This window comes from Delphinapterus leucas, chromosome X (genome assembly GCF_059928025.1).
Source record: "Delphinapterus leucas isolate spDelLeu-1000000601 "Yukka" chromosome X, BTC_Dleu_Yukka2, whole genome shotgun sequence".
In the NCBI taxonomy this organism is placed as follows: Eukaryota; Metazoa; Chordata; class Mammalia; order Artiodactyla; family Monodontidae; genus Delphinapterus; species Delphinapterus leucas.
This window is the reverse complement of record NC_143150.1, coordinates 79,990,808-80,008,713: the sequence shown is the minus strand read 5'-3', so window position 1 is coordinate 80,008,713 and position 17,906 is coordinate 79,990,808.

Below are 17,906 nucleotides of genomic sequence, written 5' to 3'. Positions count from 1 at the left end.
TGTTATATTTAGACCATTAACAGAGTGATTATTGATGTATCATTTTCCTTTCATAATTAAGGTGCTCTTTTTCACTGGCTTCCTTCAAATTTTCTCTTTGTCTTTGATATTCTGCTGCTTGAATACAGTATGCCTATGTATGATGCTTTGGGTATTTATTTTGCTTGGTGTTCTTTGAACATTTTGGATCTGTGGTTTGGTCATTTATTTTGGAAAGTTTGCAGCCATTATGATTTGAATATTTCTTCTGCTTCCTTTTCTTATCTCCTTCTGGTAATCCAACTTTATTTATGACATACCTTTTGGTGTTGTTCTACAATTCTTGGGTATTATATTCTATTTTATTTTCATTATTTTTTCACTTTGCATTTTAGTTTAAGTGGAAAGTTTCCATTGATCAAGATTCAAGTTTACTTATTCTAGTTTTTCTTCCAGTTTTATTGAGTTATAATTGACATTCAGCACTGTATAAAGTAAAGGTGTTTAACACAATGATTTGACTTACATATATCATGGAATGATTACCACAATAAATTTAGTAAATATCCATCATGTCATATAGATACAAAATTAAAGAAATATAAAAAGGATATTTTCCTTGTGGTGAGAACTCTTAAGGTTGACTGTCTTAACAACGTTCATATATAACATACAGCAGTGTTAATTATAATGTTGTACATTACATCCATAGTACTTTTTAATCTTATAACTGAAAGGTTGTACCTTTTGACTGCCTTCATCCAATTCCCCCACTCCCCACCCTTCGTTTCTGGTAATCACAATTCTGATCTATTTTTTTTTATGAGTTTGTTTGTTAATTTCTTTGCTTTTGAAGTATAACTCACCTACAACACTATTTTAGTTCCTGGTACACAACATAGGGATTTGATATTTCTATACATGCCAAAATACTTACCATGATAAATCTAGCTACCATCTGTCACCATATGAAGGTATTACATAATTAATCACTATTCACCACACTGTACATTTCATACCTGGGACTGTATTTCTCTCCTCCCTCAACACACCTCCCCTCTGGCAACCACCACTTTGTTCTCTGTATCTGATTGTTTCAGTTTAGTTATGTTTGTTCATTTGTTTTGATTTTTAGATTTCCACATATTAATGAAATCATACAGTATTTGTCTTTCGCTGACTTGTTTCACTTAGCAAAGTACCCTATAGGTCCATCCATATTATCACAAATGGCAATATTTCATTCTTTTTATGGTTAATATTCCATTGTGTGTATATGTATATGTGTGTATATGCATATGTGTGTATATGTATATGTGTGTAAGTATATATATATAAATATATATATCTATCTACCTATATCTATCTATATCTATCTATCTATCTATATCTATCTATCTATATATATATATATAAAGAGATGAATGGATACAGAATACGTGGTGTACCCATTCTGTATCCATTCACCTCTTGATGGCACTTTGGTTGTTTCCATATCTTGACTACTGTACATAATGCTGCAAAGAACATAGAGATGCATTTATCTTTTTGAATTAGTGTTTTCATTTTCTTTAGGTAAATACCCAGGAATGGAATTGCTGAATCCTACAGTAGTTCTAGTTTTAATTTTTTGAGTAAAATACATATTGCTTTTCATAGTGGCTGTACTAATTTACATTCCCATCAACAGAGTATGAGAGTTCCCCTTTCGACACATACTTGAAAACACTTTTATTTTGTCTTTTTGAAAAACAGCCATTCTGACAAGTGTGAAGTGTGAGGTTATATCTCGTTGAGGTTTTGATTTGCATTTCCCTGATGATTAGTGATGTTGAGCATCTTTTCATGTGCCTGTTGGCCATCTGTATGGCTTCTTTGGAAAAAAAAAGTTTATTCAGGTCCTCTGCCCGTTTTAAAATCAAGGTTTGTTCTGCTGATGTTGAGTTGTATGGACTCTTTGTATATTCTGGATATTAACCCCCTATTGTATATATCATTTTCAAGTATCTTCCCCCACTCAGTATGCGACTTTCCATTTTGTTGACAGTTTCTTTCACTGTGCAAAAACTTTTTACTTAAATATAGTCCCATTTGTTTATATTTGCTTTTGTTGCCCTTACTAGAGAGGTCATATCCAAAAAAATATTGCTAAGACAGATGTCAAACAGCATTCTTCCTATGTTTTCTAGAACTTTTATGGTTTCAGGCTTTATATTTATATCTTTAATCCAGTTTGAATTTATTTTGTGTATGATGTGAGAAATTAGTCCAGTTTGATTCTTTTGCATGTTACTGACCAGTTTTCCCAACACAATTGATTTAGGAGGCTGTCTTTTCCCCATTGTATATTCTTGCCTTCTTTGTCATAGATTAATTGCCCATATAAGTGTAGGTTCATTTCTGGGCTCTCCACTCTGTTCCAGTGATCTATGTGTCTGTTTTTGTGCCAGTACCACACTCTCTTGGTGACTGTAGCTTTGTAGTATTGTTTGAAATCAGAGAACATGATACTACCAACTTTGTTCTTCTTTCTCAAGACTGTTTGGGCCATTCAGGTATTTTTTGTGTTTCCATGCAATTTTTAGAATTCTTTGTTGTAGCTTTGTGAAAAACACCACAGGTAATTTGCATTGAATCTATGGATTGCCTTGGGTAGTGTGGTCATTTTAACAATATTACTTTTTACAATCCATGAAAGCAATATACCTTTCCATCTCTTTGTGTCATCTTCAATTACTTTCATTAGTGTCATAGTTTCCAGAGTACAGATCTTTTACCTCCTTAGTAAGACTTACTCCTAGGTGTTTTATTCTTTTAGATGTGATTGAAAATGGAATTGCTTTAATATCTCTTTCTGATATCTCATTGTTAGTGTATAGTAACACAACAGATTTCTGTATATTAATTTTGTATCCTGCAACTTCACTGAATTCATTGATGACCTCTACTAGTTTTCTGGTGGCATCTTTAGGATTTTTTATGTCATCTGTCAACAATGACAGTTTTACTTCTTTCTTTACAATTTGGATTCCTTTAATTTATTTTTTCTTACCTTATTGCTATGGTGAGGAATTCCAAGTGTGTGTTGAATAAAAGTGGCAAGGGTGGGCATCTTCGTCTTATACCTGATCTTAGAGGAAATGCTTTCTGCTTTTCACCATAGAGTATGATAGCTGTGGACTTGTCTTATGTGACCTTTATTCTGTTGTGTTTCCTCTATACCAAATTTGATGAGAGGTTTTACCAAGAATGGATGTTGAATGTTGTCAAGTGCTATTTCTGCATCTATTGAGATGATCTTGTGTTTTTATCCCTCTTTTTGTTAATGTGGTGCATCACATTAAATGATTTGTGGATATTAAACCATCCTGGCATTCCTGGAATAAATCCCACTTTTAATGTATTTTTGAACTTGATTTGCTAACATATTGTTGAGGGGTTTTGCATCTATGTTCATAATCAATATTGGCCTCTAATTTTCTTTTCTGTGTGATATTTTTGTCTGATTTTGTATCAGAGTGATGCTGGCCTCATAGAATGAGTTTGGAAGAATTCCTTCCTCTGCAATTTTTGGGAATAGTTGTGAATTTTTATTACTGATTCAATTTTGCTACTGGTAATTGTTCTGTCTATATATTCTATTTCTTCCTGATTTATTCCAGGGAGATTATACATTTCTATGAATTTGTTAATTTCTTCTATGTTGTCCATTTTTTGCCATATAATTGTAGCAATCCTTTGTTGTGATCCTTTATATTTCTGGGGTGTCATTTGTAACATCTCCTCTTTCATTTCTGATTTTATTTATTTTGGTCCTCTTTCTGTTTTTCTCAATGAGTCTGGCTAAAAATTTATCAATTTTCTTTATCTTTTCAAAGAACCAGCTTGTAGCTTCTTTGATCCTTTCTATTGGGTATATTTTGCCTCTATTTTATTTATTTCTACTCTGATCTTTATTATTTCTTTCCTGCTACTAACTTTGTGTTTTGTTTGTGCTTCTTTTTCTAGTTCCACTAGGTATAAGCTTATGTTGTTAAATTGGAAATTTTTTCCTGTTTCCTGAGATAGGCTTGTATCACTATAAACTTCCCTCTTAGTATGGCTTTTGCTGCATCCCACAGATTTTAGATCATTGTCTTTTTGTTTTCATTTGTCTCTAGGTATTTTTTGATTTCCTCTTTAATAACTTCAGTGACTCATTGTTTTTTTAATATCATATTGTTTACCCTCCATGTATTTGTGTTCTTTGCAGTTTTCTTCTTGTAGTTGAATTCTAGTCTCATAGCACTGTGGTCAAAAAGATTTTCTCCCTTTATGTCTGTCAATATTTGCTTTACGTATTTAGGTGCTCCTATGTTGATTCCATATATATTTACAATAGTTGTATCTTCTGCTTGGATTGATCCTTTATTATTATGTAATGTTCACCTATGTCTCTTTTTTCAGTCTTTTTTGTAAAAGCTATTTTGTCTGAGTATTTCTACTCCAGCTTTCTTTTCATTTTAATTTGCATGGAATACCTTTTGCCATTTCCTCACTTTCAGTCTGTGTGTGTGTTTATAGCTGAAATGAAACTCTTGTGGGTAGCATATATATGGTCTTGCTGTTATATCCACACAGTCAATCTGTCTTTTGATTGGAGCATTTAGTCCATTTACATTTAAAGTAATGATTGATAAGTATGAACTTATTGATATTTTGTTGTTTCCTCATTTTTATGGAGTCTTTCTTTATTCTTTTCTTCTTTTGCCCTCTCATCTTGTGATTTGATGACTATCTTTAATATTATGTCCGGACTCCTTTCTCTTTTGTGTGTTGTATCCATTGTAGATTTTTGTCTGTGGTTAACATTAGGTTGTTTTATATAGCAATCAACTTATATATGTGATTATTTTAAGTTGCTGATCTCTTAATTTTGAACTCATTTTAACAGCTGCACTCCCCACACCAAACGTTTACTGTTTTTGGCATCATATTTTACATCATTTTGTTTTGTGTAGCCCTTTACTTATTTCAAATATAGACAATTTTACTACTTTTGTCTTCTAAGCTTCCTAATTGCTTATAATTGGCCAATTTGCTAACTTTACTGTGTATTTGCCTTTATCAATGAGATTTTTCCTTTTGTCATTTTCATATTTCTGGTTTGGGCCTTTTCTTTTCTGCTTAGAAAGGTCCCTTTAACATTTCTTGTAAAGCTGTATTCATGGTGCTGAAGTCTTTTAGCTTTTGCTTGTCTGTAAAGCTTTTGATCCCTCCTTCAAATCCTAAAGATAGCCTTACTGGTAGAGTACTCTTGATGTAAGCTTTTCTCTTTCATTACTTTAAATATATCATGCCACTCCCATCTGGCCTGCAGAGTTTCTGCTAAAAAGTCAGCTTATGGTCTTATTGGAGTTCCCTTATACATAATGTGCTGCTTTTCCTTTGTTGCTTTTAATATTCCCTATTTATCTTTAATTTTGCCATTTTAATTTCAGTGTGTCTTGGCATGGTCCTCTTTACATTGATCCTGTTTAAAACTCTGTGCTTCCTTGAATATGTTTCCTTTCCCAGGTTAGGGAGGTTTTCAGCTATTATCTCTTCAAATATGTTCTCTGGCCCTTTATCTCTCCCTTCTTCTGAGACCCCTATAATGTGAATGTTAGTACATTTGATATAGTGTAAGAGGTTTCTTAAACTGTTCTTATATTTTAATACTTTTTTTTTCTGTTCAGCTTCAGTGATATCCACTACTCTGTCTTCCAGTTCACTGATTCATTCCTCTTTATCATCTAATCTGCTTTTCATTCCTTCTAGTATATTTTTTATTTCAGTTATTGCATTCTTCAGTTCTGTTTGGTTCATCTTTATATTTTCTCTGTTAAACTTCTCATCATATTTATCCATTCTTCTCTCAAGTTCTTCAAGCATCTTTTTGGTCATTACCTTGAACTCTTTTTTGGGTACATTGTTTATCTTCATTTCACTTAGTTCTTCTTCTGGGGTTTTATCTTGTTCCTTCATTTGGAACATATACTTTTGTCACCTCATTTTGCCTAATTCCATGTTTTTATGTCTATATATTTGGTTGGATATTTACTTTTCTTGATTTTGGTGAAGTGGCCTTATTCAGGAGACATCATATCCATCCCATAAGCTCACAAACCTCACAAGAGCAGAGCTATACACTCTAGCGGTACCATATATGGACTGTGTGGGTCTTTCTCTCATGACAGGCTAATATAGGTGATCTAGTATTTGTGGCTGTCCTCCAGTCCAGTTGGTTGCCAGACCCTGCTTTGTGTAGAGACTGCTGACCAGTAGCGGGTACAATGGCTGACAAAGCAAGTAGCTGCACAGGCCTGAGAGATCCTTGGTTTAGTGCTGGCCCACTTGGTGGCAGGTCCAAGTCTTTGGGTGGCTGATTGTGGCCCTATGTGTCCTGGATCTAGTTGACTTGTTGGTGGGTGAGACTTGTTCCTGACATGACTGTCTGCGGGGTTTGTGGTGTCCCAAAGTTGGTTTTGGACTGCTGATGAGTGGGACCAGAGGCCTGGGTGGCTGGATGAAGGGCCAAAGGTGTCTCAGAGTTATTGTTGACCTGCTGGTGGACAAGGCTATGTCCTGGGGCTGTCCAGGGCTAGCGATAGCTCACTGGTAAAGCCAAGTCCCAGGGTTTCTGGCTGCAGGGCTCTGGGTGCCCCAGAACCCGTTTCAGCCCACTGGTTATTGGGGCCTAGGCTCAGAGGGTCCTAGGGCTATTTTCTGTCCACTGTTTGGCAGAGCTAGGCCCTGGGGTCTCTGGTTATAGTGGCCCAGGTGCCCTGAGGCTAGTGCTGATGCACTTTTTGTCTGGGCCTGGGTCTGGTCACTCTGGTGGGTGCAACCAGGTTGTGGGGCAGCTGGGGGGTCAGGGGATCCTAAGGTATCTGGCCTGCTGGTGGATGGGTCTGTGTCCCCACATGGCTAGCTCCTTGATCTGAGGCATCCCATTACTGGTTCTGACAGGTTGGTGAGCAGGGCCAGTGACTGACTCTAATAAGCTAGAGAGGTGAGTTCAAAATGGCGCTTACCAACTCGAGTATCCTCATGGTAGAATGAGCTCCCAAAAATGGCACTGCCAACATTTATATCCCCAGAGTGAACTCCAGTTGCTTCCTGCCACTCTGGGAGGCCCTCCAAGATCAGCAGGTGGATCCAATTCAGGCTCTTTCAAATGACTGCCTCTGGCCTGTGTCTTGGAGCATGTGAGATTTTGTGTGGGCCTTTTACTGTGGAGTCTCTATTTTCTACAGCCCTTTGGCTCTCCCAAAAGTAAGCTGCACTGGCCTTCAAAGCCAAATGTTCTGGAGGCTTGTCTTCCCAGTGCAGGACCCCTGGGGTGGGGAGCCTGCTGTAGCAGGGGACAACTTGCTCCTTGGGGTGGATCTCTGCAGCTGTAATTATCCTCCAGTTTGTGGGTTGTCTACCCACAAACTGGAGGGGTGTGGGTCTTGAGTATACTACATCTCCACCTCTCATTGCTGTCTCACTGTGGTTCCTTCTTCATATTTTTAGTTTTAGAAGATCTTTCCTGCTAGTTTTCAGGTCTTTCTCATCAATAGTTAATGATGTAACTATTATTGTAGTAAATGGCTGTAAATGGTTGTAATTTTGGTGTGCCCTTGGGAAGGGGTGAGCTCAGGGCCTTTGTACTCTACCATCTTTGCCACTCCAAGTTTACTTATTCTTTATTTTACTTTATTTTATTTTATTTTTTGAGGTATGTGGGCCTCTCACTGTTGTGGCCTCTCCCGTTGCAGAGCACAGTCTCCGGATGCACAGGCTCAGCGGCCATGGCTCATAGGCCCAGCCCCTCCATGGCATGTGGGATCTTCCCAGACCGGGGCATGAACCTGTGTCCCCTGCATCAGCAGGCAGACTCTCAACCACTGTGCCACCAGGGAAGCCCAAGTTTACTTATTCTTTTCCTGGCTGCATTGGGTCTACTAAGAAGCCCATCTAAGGCATTCTTCATTTCTATTAAAACATTTTTTATATCTAGCATTAAATTTTTATTCTTTCTCAGCGGTTCCATCTCTGTGCTTACATTACCCATCTATTCTTGTTGTTCTCCACTTTTCCCTTTGAAGCCTTTAACATATTAATCATGGTGATTTTAAATTCCTCATCTGATAATTCAAATATCTTTGTCATATCTGACTGGTTTGGAACTTGCTTTGCCTCTAAAACAAGCTTCAAATCAGTGTTTTATCATGCACTTTAACATGCCTTGCAATTTTTTCTAGAAAGCTGCACATGGTGTATCAGGCCCTTAGCATGAGGATTTATGTTAATCAGGATATCAGTTGTATTGTGGTTTTTTTTGTTTTGTTTTGTTTTGTTTACATCTTTATTGGAGTATAATTGCTTTAAAATGGTGTGTTAGTTTCTGCCTTATAACAAAGTGAATCAGTTAAACATATACATATGTTCCCATACCTCTTCCCTCTTGCATCTCCCTCCTTCCCACCCTCCTTATCCTACCCCTCCAGGCAGTCACAAAGCACCGAGCTGATCTCCCTGTGCTATGCAGCTGCTTCCCACTAGCTATCTACCTTACGTTTGGTAGTGTATATATGTCCATGCCACTCTCTCGCTTTCTCACAGCTTACCCTTCCCCCTCCCCATAACCTCAAGTCCATTCTCTAGTAGGTCTCTGTCTTTATTCCTGCCTTACCCCTAGGTTCTTCATGACATTTTTTTAAAAAATTCCATATATATGTGTTAGCATACGATATTTCTCTTTCTCTTTCTGACTTACTTCACTCTGTTTGACAGACTCTAGGTGTATCCACCTCATTACAAATAGCTCAATTTCGTTTCTTTTTATGGCTGAGCAATATTCCATTGTATATATGTGCCACATCTTCTTTATCCATGTGTCCGATGATGGGCATTTAGGTTGTTTCCATCTCCGGGCTATTGTAAATAGAGCTGCAACGAACATTTTGCTACATGACTCTTTTTGAATTATGGTTCTCTCAGGGTATATGCCCAGTAGTGGGATTGCTGGGTCGTATGGTAGTTCTATTTGTAGTATTTTAATGAACCTCCATACCGTTCTCCATAGTTGCTGTACCAATTCACATTCCCATCAGCAGTGCAAGAGTGTTCCCTTTTCTCCACACCCTTTCCAGCATTTATTGCTTCTAGATTTTTTGATGATGGCCATTCTGACTGGTGTGAGATGATACCTCATTGTAGTTTTGATTTGCATTTCTCTAATGATTAATGATGTTGAGCATTCTTTCATGTGTTTGTTGGCAGTCTGTATATCTTCTTTGGAGAAATGTCTATTTAGGTCTTCTGCCCATTTTTTGGATTGGGTTGTTTGTATTTTTGTTATTGAGCTGCATGAGCTACTTATAAATTTTGTAGATTAATCCTTTGTCAGTTGCTTCATTTGCAAATCTTTTCTCCCATTCTGAGGGTTGTCTTTTGTTCTTGTTTATGGTTTCCTTTGCTGTGCAAAAGATTTGAAGTTTCATTAGGTCCCATTTGCTTGTTTTTGTTTTAATTTCCATTTCTCTAGGAGGTGGGTCAAAAAGGATCTTGCTGTGATTTATGTCATAGACTGTTCTGCCTAAGTGTTTTCCTCTAAGAGTTTGATAGTTTATGGTCATACATTTAGGTCTTTATCCATTTTGAGCTTTTTTGTGTATGGTGTTAGGGAGTGTTCTAATCTCATATGTTTACATGTACCTGTCCAGTTTTTCCAGCACCACTTATTGAAGAAGCTGTCCTTTCTCCACTGTACATTCCTGTCTCCTTTATCGAAGATAAGGTGACCATATGGGCATGGGTTTATCTCTGGGCTTTCTATCCTGTTCCATTGATCTATCTTTCTGTTTTTGTGCCAGTACCATACTGTCCTGATTACTATAGCTTTGTAGTATAGTCTGAAGTCAGGGAGCATGATTCCTCCAGCTCCATTTTTCGTTCTCAAGATTGCTTTCACTATTTGGGGTCTTTTGTGTTTCCATACAAATTGTGAAAATTTTTGTTCTAGTTCTGTGAAAAATGCCAGTGGTAGTTTGATAGGGATTGCATTGAATCTGTAGATTGCTTTTGGTAGTAGAGTCATTCTGACAATGTTGATTCTTCCCATCCAAGAACATGGTATATTTCTCCATCTATTTGTATCATCTTTAATTTCTTTCATCAGTGTCTTATAATTTCCTGCATACAGGTCTTTTGTCTCCTTAGGTAGGTTTATTCCTAGATATTTTATTCTTTTTGTTGCAATGGTAAATGGGAGTGTTTTCTAGATTTAACTCGCAGATTTTTCATCATTGGTGTATAGGAATGCCAGAGATTTCTGTGCATTAATTTTGTATCCTGCTACTTTACCAAATTCATTGATTAGCTCTAGTAGTTTTCTGGTAGCATCTTAAGGATTCTCTATGTATAGTATCATATCATCTGCAAACAGTGACAGCTTTACTTCTTCTTTTCTGATTTGGATTACTTTTATTTCCTTTTCTTCTCTGATTGCTGTGGCTAAAACTTCCAAAACTATGTTGAATAAGCGTGGTGAGAGTGGGCAACCTTGTCTTGTTCCTGATCTTAGTGGAAATGTACAGTGTTTGACATTTGTTTTAGCTATAAGGTACAAAGAAGCTTCAATTTATTTTAGTGTCCTTGTTTTTATCTACCCTCTTAGCTTTGGGGCTTCCCTATGATGAGATCTCAGAGAATCAGGATTTTATAGATATTCAGCAGTAAGCCACTGAACTACAAGTTTTGCGAGCCACCATGTTGTGGTAGTAGGTTTTGGAGGAGAGGGAATTTTGTTAATCTTCCAAGAATTCTCAGATTTTTAGTGGATGTGTGTCTCAGGGCTGAGACCTTCAGAAATATTTCTGTTTCTCCTCCAGTGGTATAGATTTCCCCTCCAGCCCCCTACTCCCTTTCCTGGCTGCAGCATTCTCAATCTATTTCCTTGAAGCCTTGTCATTATGCTGATTATGCACCTGCCCCCCACCTTTTGTGAGACAGAAAGGCTCATAGGGTTCCTTACTTCACCTGGGATAAGATTGCCGAATTGTGCTTTGGCAAGTAGGCTTTTGTATGGAGATGGCTCTGAGCATGTTTCGTAATAGTTATTTTCCCCTCCTCCTTCCAGTGGAAGAGGAAATATTTCTGGGATCCTCAGAATGAGAACCTATGGAGTTTCTGGAAGGAATTCCCACAAAAGTGTAGAGACACACCTAAGACAGTAGTCCCCAGGAGTTTCTCTCTCTCTCAAGCTGGTCTGTACTCAGCCTTTAGCAATTTATCAAAATTAGCATTTAATGTTCCAACCAGTTATGGTTCCAGCTGCTTCTGCTCCAGGTAAACAGATATCACTTGGTCTCTGTATCTCTCTGGATATTTCAAGCTGGCAGTTTTTTCTGTGACCTCAGTTCTCTGACGAGTGCAACAGAAGTTGATGATTTTAGGTTTGCCCCACTTTTTCTTGTTTTAAGAATGAGAGTAATGGTTTTCAAGTTCTTTACACATCAAAGCTGAAACCAGAAGCCCCTGTTTTAATTTTTTTAAGTAAAAAACTTAATGTAGGATTTGGGGAGGAAAATAGATATAGCTAAGTCTAAAGAAGAATTAAAAAATCACCCAGCATCTTAATATTGACCATGTTAATACTTTGGGGTTTTTTCTTTTAGTCTTCTTTCCTTGTATACACATGTGTATATCCATACACAAATACAAATATGTGCGTGTGTGTTTGAGCTAACACTAATTAGTTCAGCTTATGCCTTCATCAATTTGATTGCTAATAATTAACCTCTCTTAGATGTGGACCCCAGATTTTTTTAGTGTTTCACAGGGTGAATTGCTACATAAGAGGAACGGGCCATTTTGGTTCTACCCTATGGTTTTATCTTATTTCCACATTGCTGTCTCTGCTCTCAAGAACTCTCATGATACTACAGCTCTATGGGCCCACCTGTCCTCTATTCTGTCCTTTGAGGGAATGCACCTTGTCCTCTCCTTATCTTATTGAGCTCCAGCATGAAGCAAACCTTTTCCTGATTCACCACAGTATGAATTGAGAACAAGTTCTAATTTTTAAAGAGATTTAGAATACTGAAATTTGGGAGATCATTGAAAGGAAGTTGAACCTAAAGAATAAACAGTGTCTTCATTGCCTGCCTTAGGATTGACCCCTTCTCAGGACTGCCAATAGAAATGCTTATTTCCTTTAGAGAAAGCTTCCCTCAACCCACAGAGGTGTGATCTGAGCTTATGATCCAAAGCAGATAATCACACAATAGACAACATTTCAGTTCTCAAAGTCTTAAATAAAATTTGTAAGACACCAACAGGCAAGTCCAAGTGTAGTAGAGCTGATGTCAGTTCAAGTCTATTTCAATCTCTTTGTATTAATAACTCCTTCCACCCAGGGACTTCCCTGGTGGTCCAGTGGCTGGGACTCCACACTCCCAATGCAGGGGGCATGGGTTCTATCCCTGGGAGGGGAACTAGGATCCCGCATGCCACACAGCACGACCAAAAAAAAAAAAAAAAAAACTCCCCCGTAAAACTCTTTGGGTCCAGTCTCATCCAGACTCAACTTTCTGCACGTGTGTGTATACATACACACGCATATATTTGCAATAAAGTAAGGGAAGAGGGTATGCCACCATGCTTACCATAAAGACTCTTATAGTTGCTGTGACAGCACTTTTTAAAAGAGGCTCTATGCTTCCGGGCAGCCAGAGTAAAAAAGAATCCAGGATGTGTTAGAGAAATATCACTACCAGTAAGGAGAAAAAATCCAGCTCCTCTGGAGAAGCACTTTTTTGGGGGGCTCTGAACAATATAAGACATTGTTAACATGTGACATGATAGATGATGTCAAGTTTTTCTGTTTTTTTAAATCTGTAATCACTTCATCCCACTTGATTTCACACTGTATGCTAGGCACAAACAAGCCTGGTCTTCTGTCAGTCCAGGGACTAATGGAAGGAAAAAGAAACACTGGTAGTTACTTTCAACATTTCTAAAACTAAAAGAAATTTGTATACTTACCCATGATAAGATCACACAAAGTAAAATATCGAGTTTATTTGCTTTTGTCTAGTTGGTAGCACTGTGACCAGTACTTGAACAATTGTCTATTATTTAATAAAATGGGAAGATTAACTATACTTAATAAATTCCCTTTGTGTAGTAGTCATTTGGATATAGGGCACAGTGGGGGAAATAAAAACTACAAGAATACCCTTGATGGGGAAAATGTTAGGAATTACTAGGCTGGCCCATACATCTTGAGAATGTGACAGGATCTATAATTATCTCCTTCTACCCCAACACTTTCTACCCTGTCCTACTTCTTTAACTAGGCCTTCTTTGAAGGGCCCATTTCATGGGACCTGAGAAGGCTGGAGATTCCTCTAATTCATTTTAGTGGGTATACATTGGAGGCCAGAGTAGTCAAGGTTTCCCTGGCTGTGACTCCAAATTCTCTTCATTTTCTCTTGGAAATTCCCAACCAAATCCTCTCCTGGAGTTGTCTATCTCTAGTCAGTCTTCAAACTGTTCTGCGACCCTTAACCAGGACCCCGCATTTTAGTTACCTGTCATTTGAGGTCCCTTGGATGGTGAATGGTAAATCCCATTCATGGGAAAAAGTGTGACTGGAGCACTGTTAGAGGTGGCTTCTAAGGCAGAATCTGGACTTGGAGAGAAAAGAAAATCATGCTTACTGATGATACCTGAAGGGTAGTATGCTGCAGCTTTCCCACACAGATTCAGAGCCCTTGAAAGTCTGACCCCAGCCTACCCTCTGACCTCATCTCTTGCTGTTTTCCTTCCCTGAAATACTCTGTATAAGCTCCTGACCTCATGCATCCTACATTCCTACCCCATCATGCATCTTTGCCCCTACCCCATACACTAATCTCCCTGCCTAGAATGCCTGCCTACTCTTCTCTTGCCAAACTGCTTCTGCTCATTCTTCAATGTTTAGCTCAAATTGCTCCTTCAGGAAGCCTTCCCTGACTTCTGCAGGCATCAGAGCATAATGATTAAGAATAGAGATTCCAGAGCCCAACTTCCTGGGCTTCCTACCACTTACTAGTTATGTGACCATGGATAATCTATTTAAATTCTCTGTGCCTCAGTTTTCTTAACTGTAAAATGAGAAACAAAAATAGAATGGTGATAATTAGAGTACTATTCTTACAGAAATCTTGTGAAGGTTAAATGAATAGTTCACATCAAGTGCTCAATAAATATTAACTGATTATTCCTTGTTCTCTGCTCTACTGCAGTACCAAGCTCTGGCGTCTGTGACTTCTCAGAGTTCATTGCAATGAAGAGATTAATGGAATGACTCTTGGCCTAACAAATAGATTTCATCTTGAATTACAGTTACCGCAAATCTTTAGTGTCTTTCCAAAGTGGTATATTGAGGACCGGGCAGTAAAGTCTAGGCTTAGGAAGAAAACATGATTGATTACTGAAGTCTTCCATGGGGTATAGAATTGTTGAGTATCAATGGGTATGTTCCTAAGAAATTGAATCCTGCCATTTAATTTAACCCAAACTAATTAAAAGTGTAATCTGTGCCCCATGACCCTTCTAATTAGAAAATCTAATTTTTCTATCTTTCAGCCTACTTTGGATTATCTCAAGTGGGTAAAAGTTAAGACTGGGTCTAACAGGATCACACTCAAAGATAATCAGGTGGTGTTTGTTGTATCCTTACACATTTTTCAGTTTTATCGTTCTAAGAAGTAGTTTGACAGCAGAAATGATGCCTAACCAAGCAGATATCTACCCAGGTTCTGTTACTAATTTGCTATGTGACCTTGAAAAACCGCCTCATCTATTTCTGTAAATCAGACTTCTTATATGCACAATGCATAGATCAGGTGATAATCATCTCTCTAAGGGCCTCCGTTTCTCCATCTTCAAATCTCATATAGGGCTTCTAAAGTTCTAATATTTATTCTGAGCTTGTCATTTTGGTTTGCTGCCACTAGCCGCTAGGTGGCAGTGGTATCACAATCATCAGCGCGCCTTAGTGTTATCCTTGCTGACTCCTTGCTGTACCTTATTGGTGCTGAGGCGTTTGCCGTTTTTGCTAGTATTATTTTTAAATGCATGTGTTCCCACAATAGAAGTACACTAATTCTCAATTTTGGTTCGATATTGTTGGGCTGATTTCAATAGTTATATTGGCAGAACCTCTACAGGTAAAATGTGGGCTGGTTGCCCGAAACACTGAGAGGAGGGAGTTCTCAGCACATTTCCATAGACAACAAACTCAATTCTGCCAAAAGACATGCGCTTTAACCACAACTACATTCTTCCAAGTGGGACACTGACATCCTCTGGGTGCATATCTTCTAGGTGCCCTGATACTCATCTGAATCCAATAGACATGAACCGGTGGCAGCAGGAACTCTGGCTTAAGAATTAGGCAACCAATGAGTGGTATATTTGTGGGGCCAAGCAGGTAGCTTATCTTCAACCCACCCAAGTAGCAGAATCAGGGAGCAGTATACTAATTCCCCTGTCAAAATGGTATAGGTAAGCTGAGCAGGGAGCTGATCTTCCATGCTCAATCTAGAGAAAGCAGACATAGCTCCTATTCCCTGGCCTGGGTGGGCTGAACCTCCACCCCTGCCCAGCAGAAATAAGACTTAGCGAGGTGGTATGGAACAGTCTACATGGTACTATATTCCTCCCCTCCCCTGAGTAAGTGGACCCAGCAGAGAACTGAGTCTCCCCCACCACCTGCAGCAATGAGAGTAGAGAAATGGTTTGAGTCAGGGTTAATAAGCACTCCATTCCCACTACTACACTTTCCCCTAGAGGAGGGCCCTATGGGGAGTTGGAACATTTGTCATCACTGGCAGCAATACTGAACAAGATGGCATGTATTGGGTTTAACCAGAAATCCACTCCCCACTCTTGGGTGAGAGTAAGGCCTAGTAAGGAGTATAACTGCCACCCTCATCTAAGAGCAATGAGACTAAATAATGTGACACAAAGCAGGGCTAGTTGGCACTCCAGTTGCCCTTCACACTTAGGAGTGATTAGAGTTCAGCAGGGAGTTGAGTCTCCACCCCCATTTAGCATCAAAGAGGTGAAATAAGGTGGTGGGAGGCAAGGCTAGTGGGCCCTATGCTTCTCTCCCACTTCCTGGGATCATTGGACCCCAGTGGAGAGCTGAGCTAATGACCCCAACCTGCAGCAATACGGTGGTACTAGTTGGTCTTCTGCTTCCCACCTCCCTGATGTCAGTGGGCCTCAGTAGGAAAACCTCCAAACCAATTGGAGGCAATGAGGCAATTCAAGTCAGTGCTCTGCTTTCATTGGCAGGTATCAGCAGGGCCAAAGGATTGATGAACTCCAAACTCACCCATCTTTGGCAAGGCAGTGTGAATTAGCAGTCTCCATTTGCTGAGATAGTGTCAGTAGAGCCCAGAAGGGAGTTGACCATACACTTCCACACAAAACTGTGCATTACTCAACAGGAAAAATGATTGCTTAAAAAAAAGATTAAATAAGATGCATAGTCTTATAACATAACACACAAAATATCTAGAATACAGAAAAAAATTACTCATCATACCAAGAATAAGTTTTCTCACAACTGAATGAATAAGTACATTCAGTAGACACCAATACTGAGATAACTGAGATGTTGGAATATCTGAAAGACATTTAAAAGTAGCAATCATAAAAATAGTTCAGCAAGCGATTACAATCTTGAAACATATGAAGCTATAGAAAATGTCTCCCCCAAATGGAGGACTTAAAAATAAACCAAAGAGATATTATAGACCTGAAAATTTTAATAGGCAAAATAACAACACACTGGGTAGGCTCTAACATTTATGTCATCAGAGTCCCAGAAGAACAGAAGAAAAGGATGGGGCTGGAAAGTTTATAAAATAATAATGGCTGATATTTTTCTAAATTTGGTGAAAGGTGTAATACTACAGATGAAAGAACTTGAATGAAAGAACTTGAATGAACCTCAAACAATTCAAAGCTATCCATACCAAGATACATCATAATCACACTTCAGAAAACTAAAGACAGGAGTAACATCAGCAAGATGTCACAATAGGAAGCCCTGGACCCTTCTTCTCCTCATGGACACACAAATTCAACAATACGTGGACTAATTCCCTTTGTGAGAAATCCAGACACTGGATGAGAGTCTCTTGCATCCAAGATGAGCATAAAACCAGCTCCATCAAAAACTTGTGAAACTTTTTCACCATATTCCTTCCTTGTGACACAGTGCCACATGATTGGGAGGAAAATTTCAGCTCTCAGATCCTTCCTGGAGAGAGAAGACTGAACCATATGTCCAATATTCTGACTTTCTAAAGGGCTACCTGAGGGACTGGTTTCTGTCTTGTCTGCACCTGAGCACTGAAAGAAAGGACACCAGGTTGGGAGCCAATGAAAACAAAAGTGGCAGTTTAAACCAGTATACACTCACTGGCCATAGCCACTCCCTCTCCTTAGCACAAAACAAGTGGGCACAAACCTTTAAATCCAAGCTTTCCCTGGGGAAGAAAAAAGATGGAGTGTCCATTCAATGTTCTGATTTTTTGGCAGGGATGCCTAAGGGACTGTCTCTGTATCACCTGTCTCAGAGTGTTGATGAGACCTGGCATACTCTAAATTCCCGGGGACCACTGAGAACAGAGACAATGGTTTTAACTAGTACACACTGCCAGAGGCTTTCACCTGACTCAGTGCAAAATAACAGAAAATTCATAGCCCCCAGCTTCTCCCTGAGGAGAAAAAGAGAAGACTGAAACATATGTCCAACGTTCACACTTTTTGAGGAACTGCTCCAGTTCCTGTTTTGTATGTCTCAGAGCATATGTGTCTCAGAGCATATCCCTTGCATTCTAGGGAAAAATCCC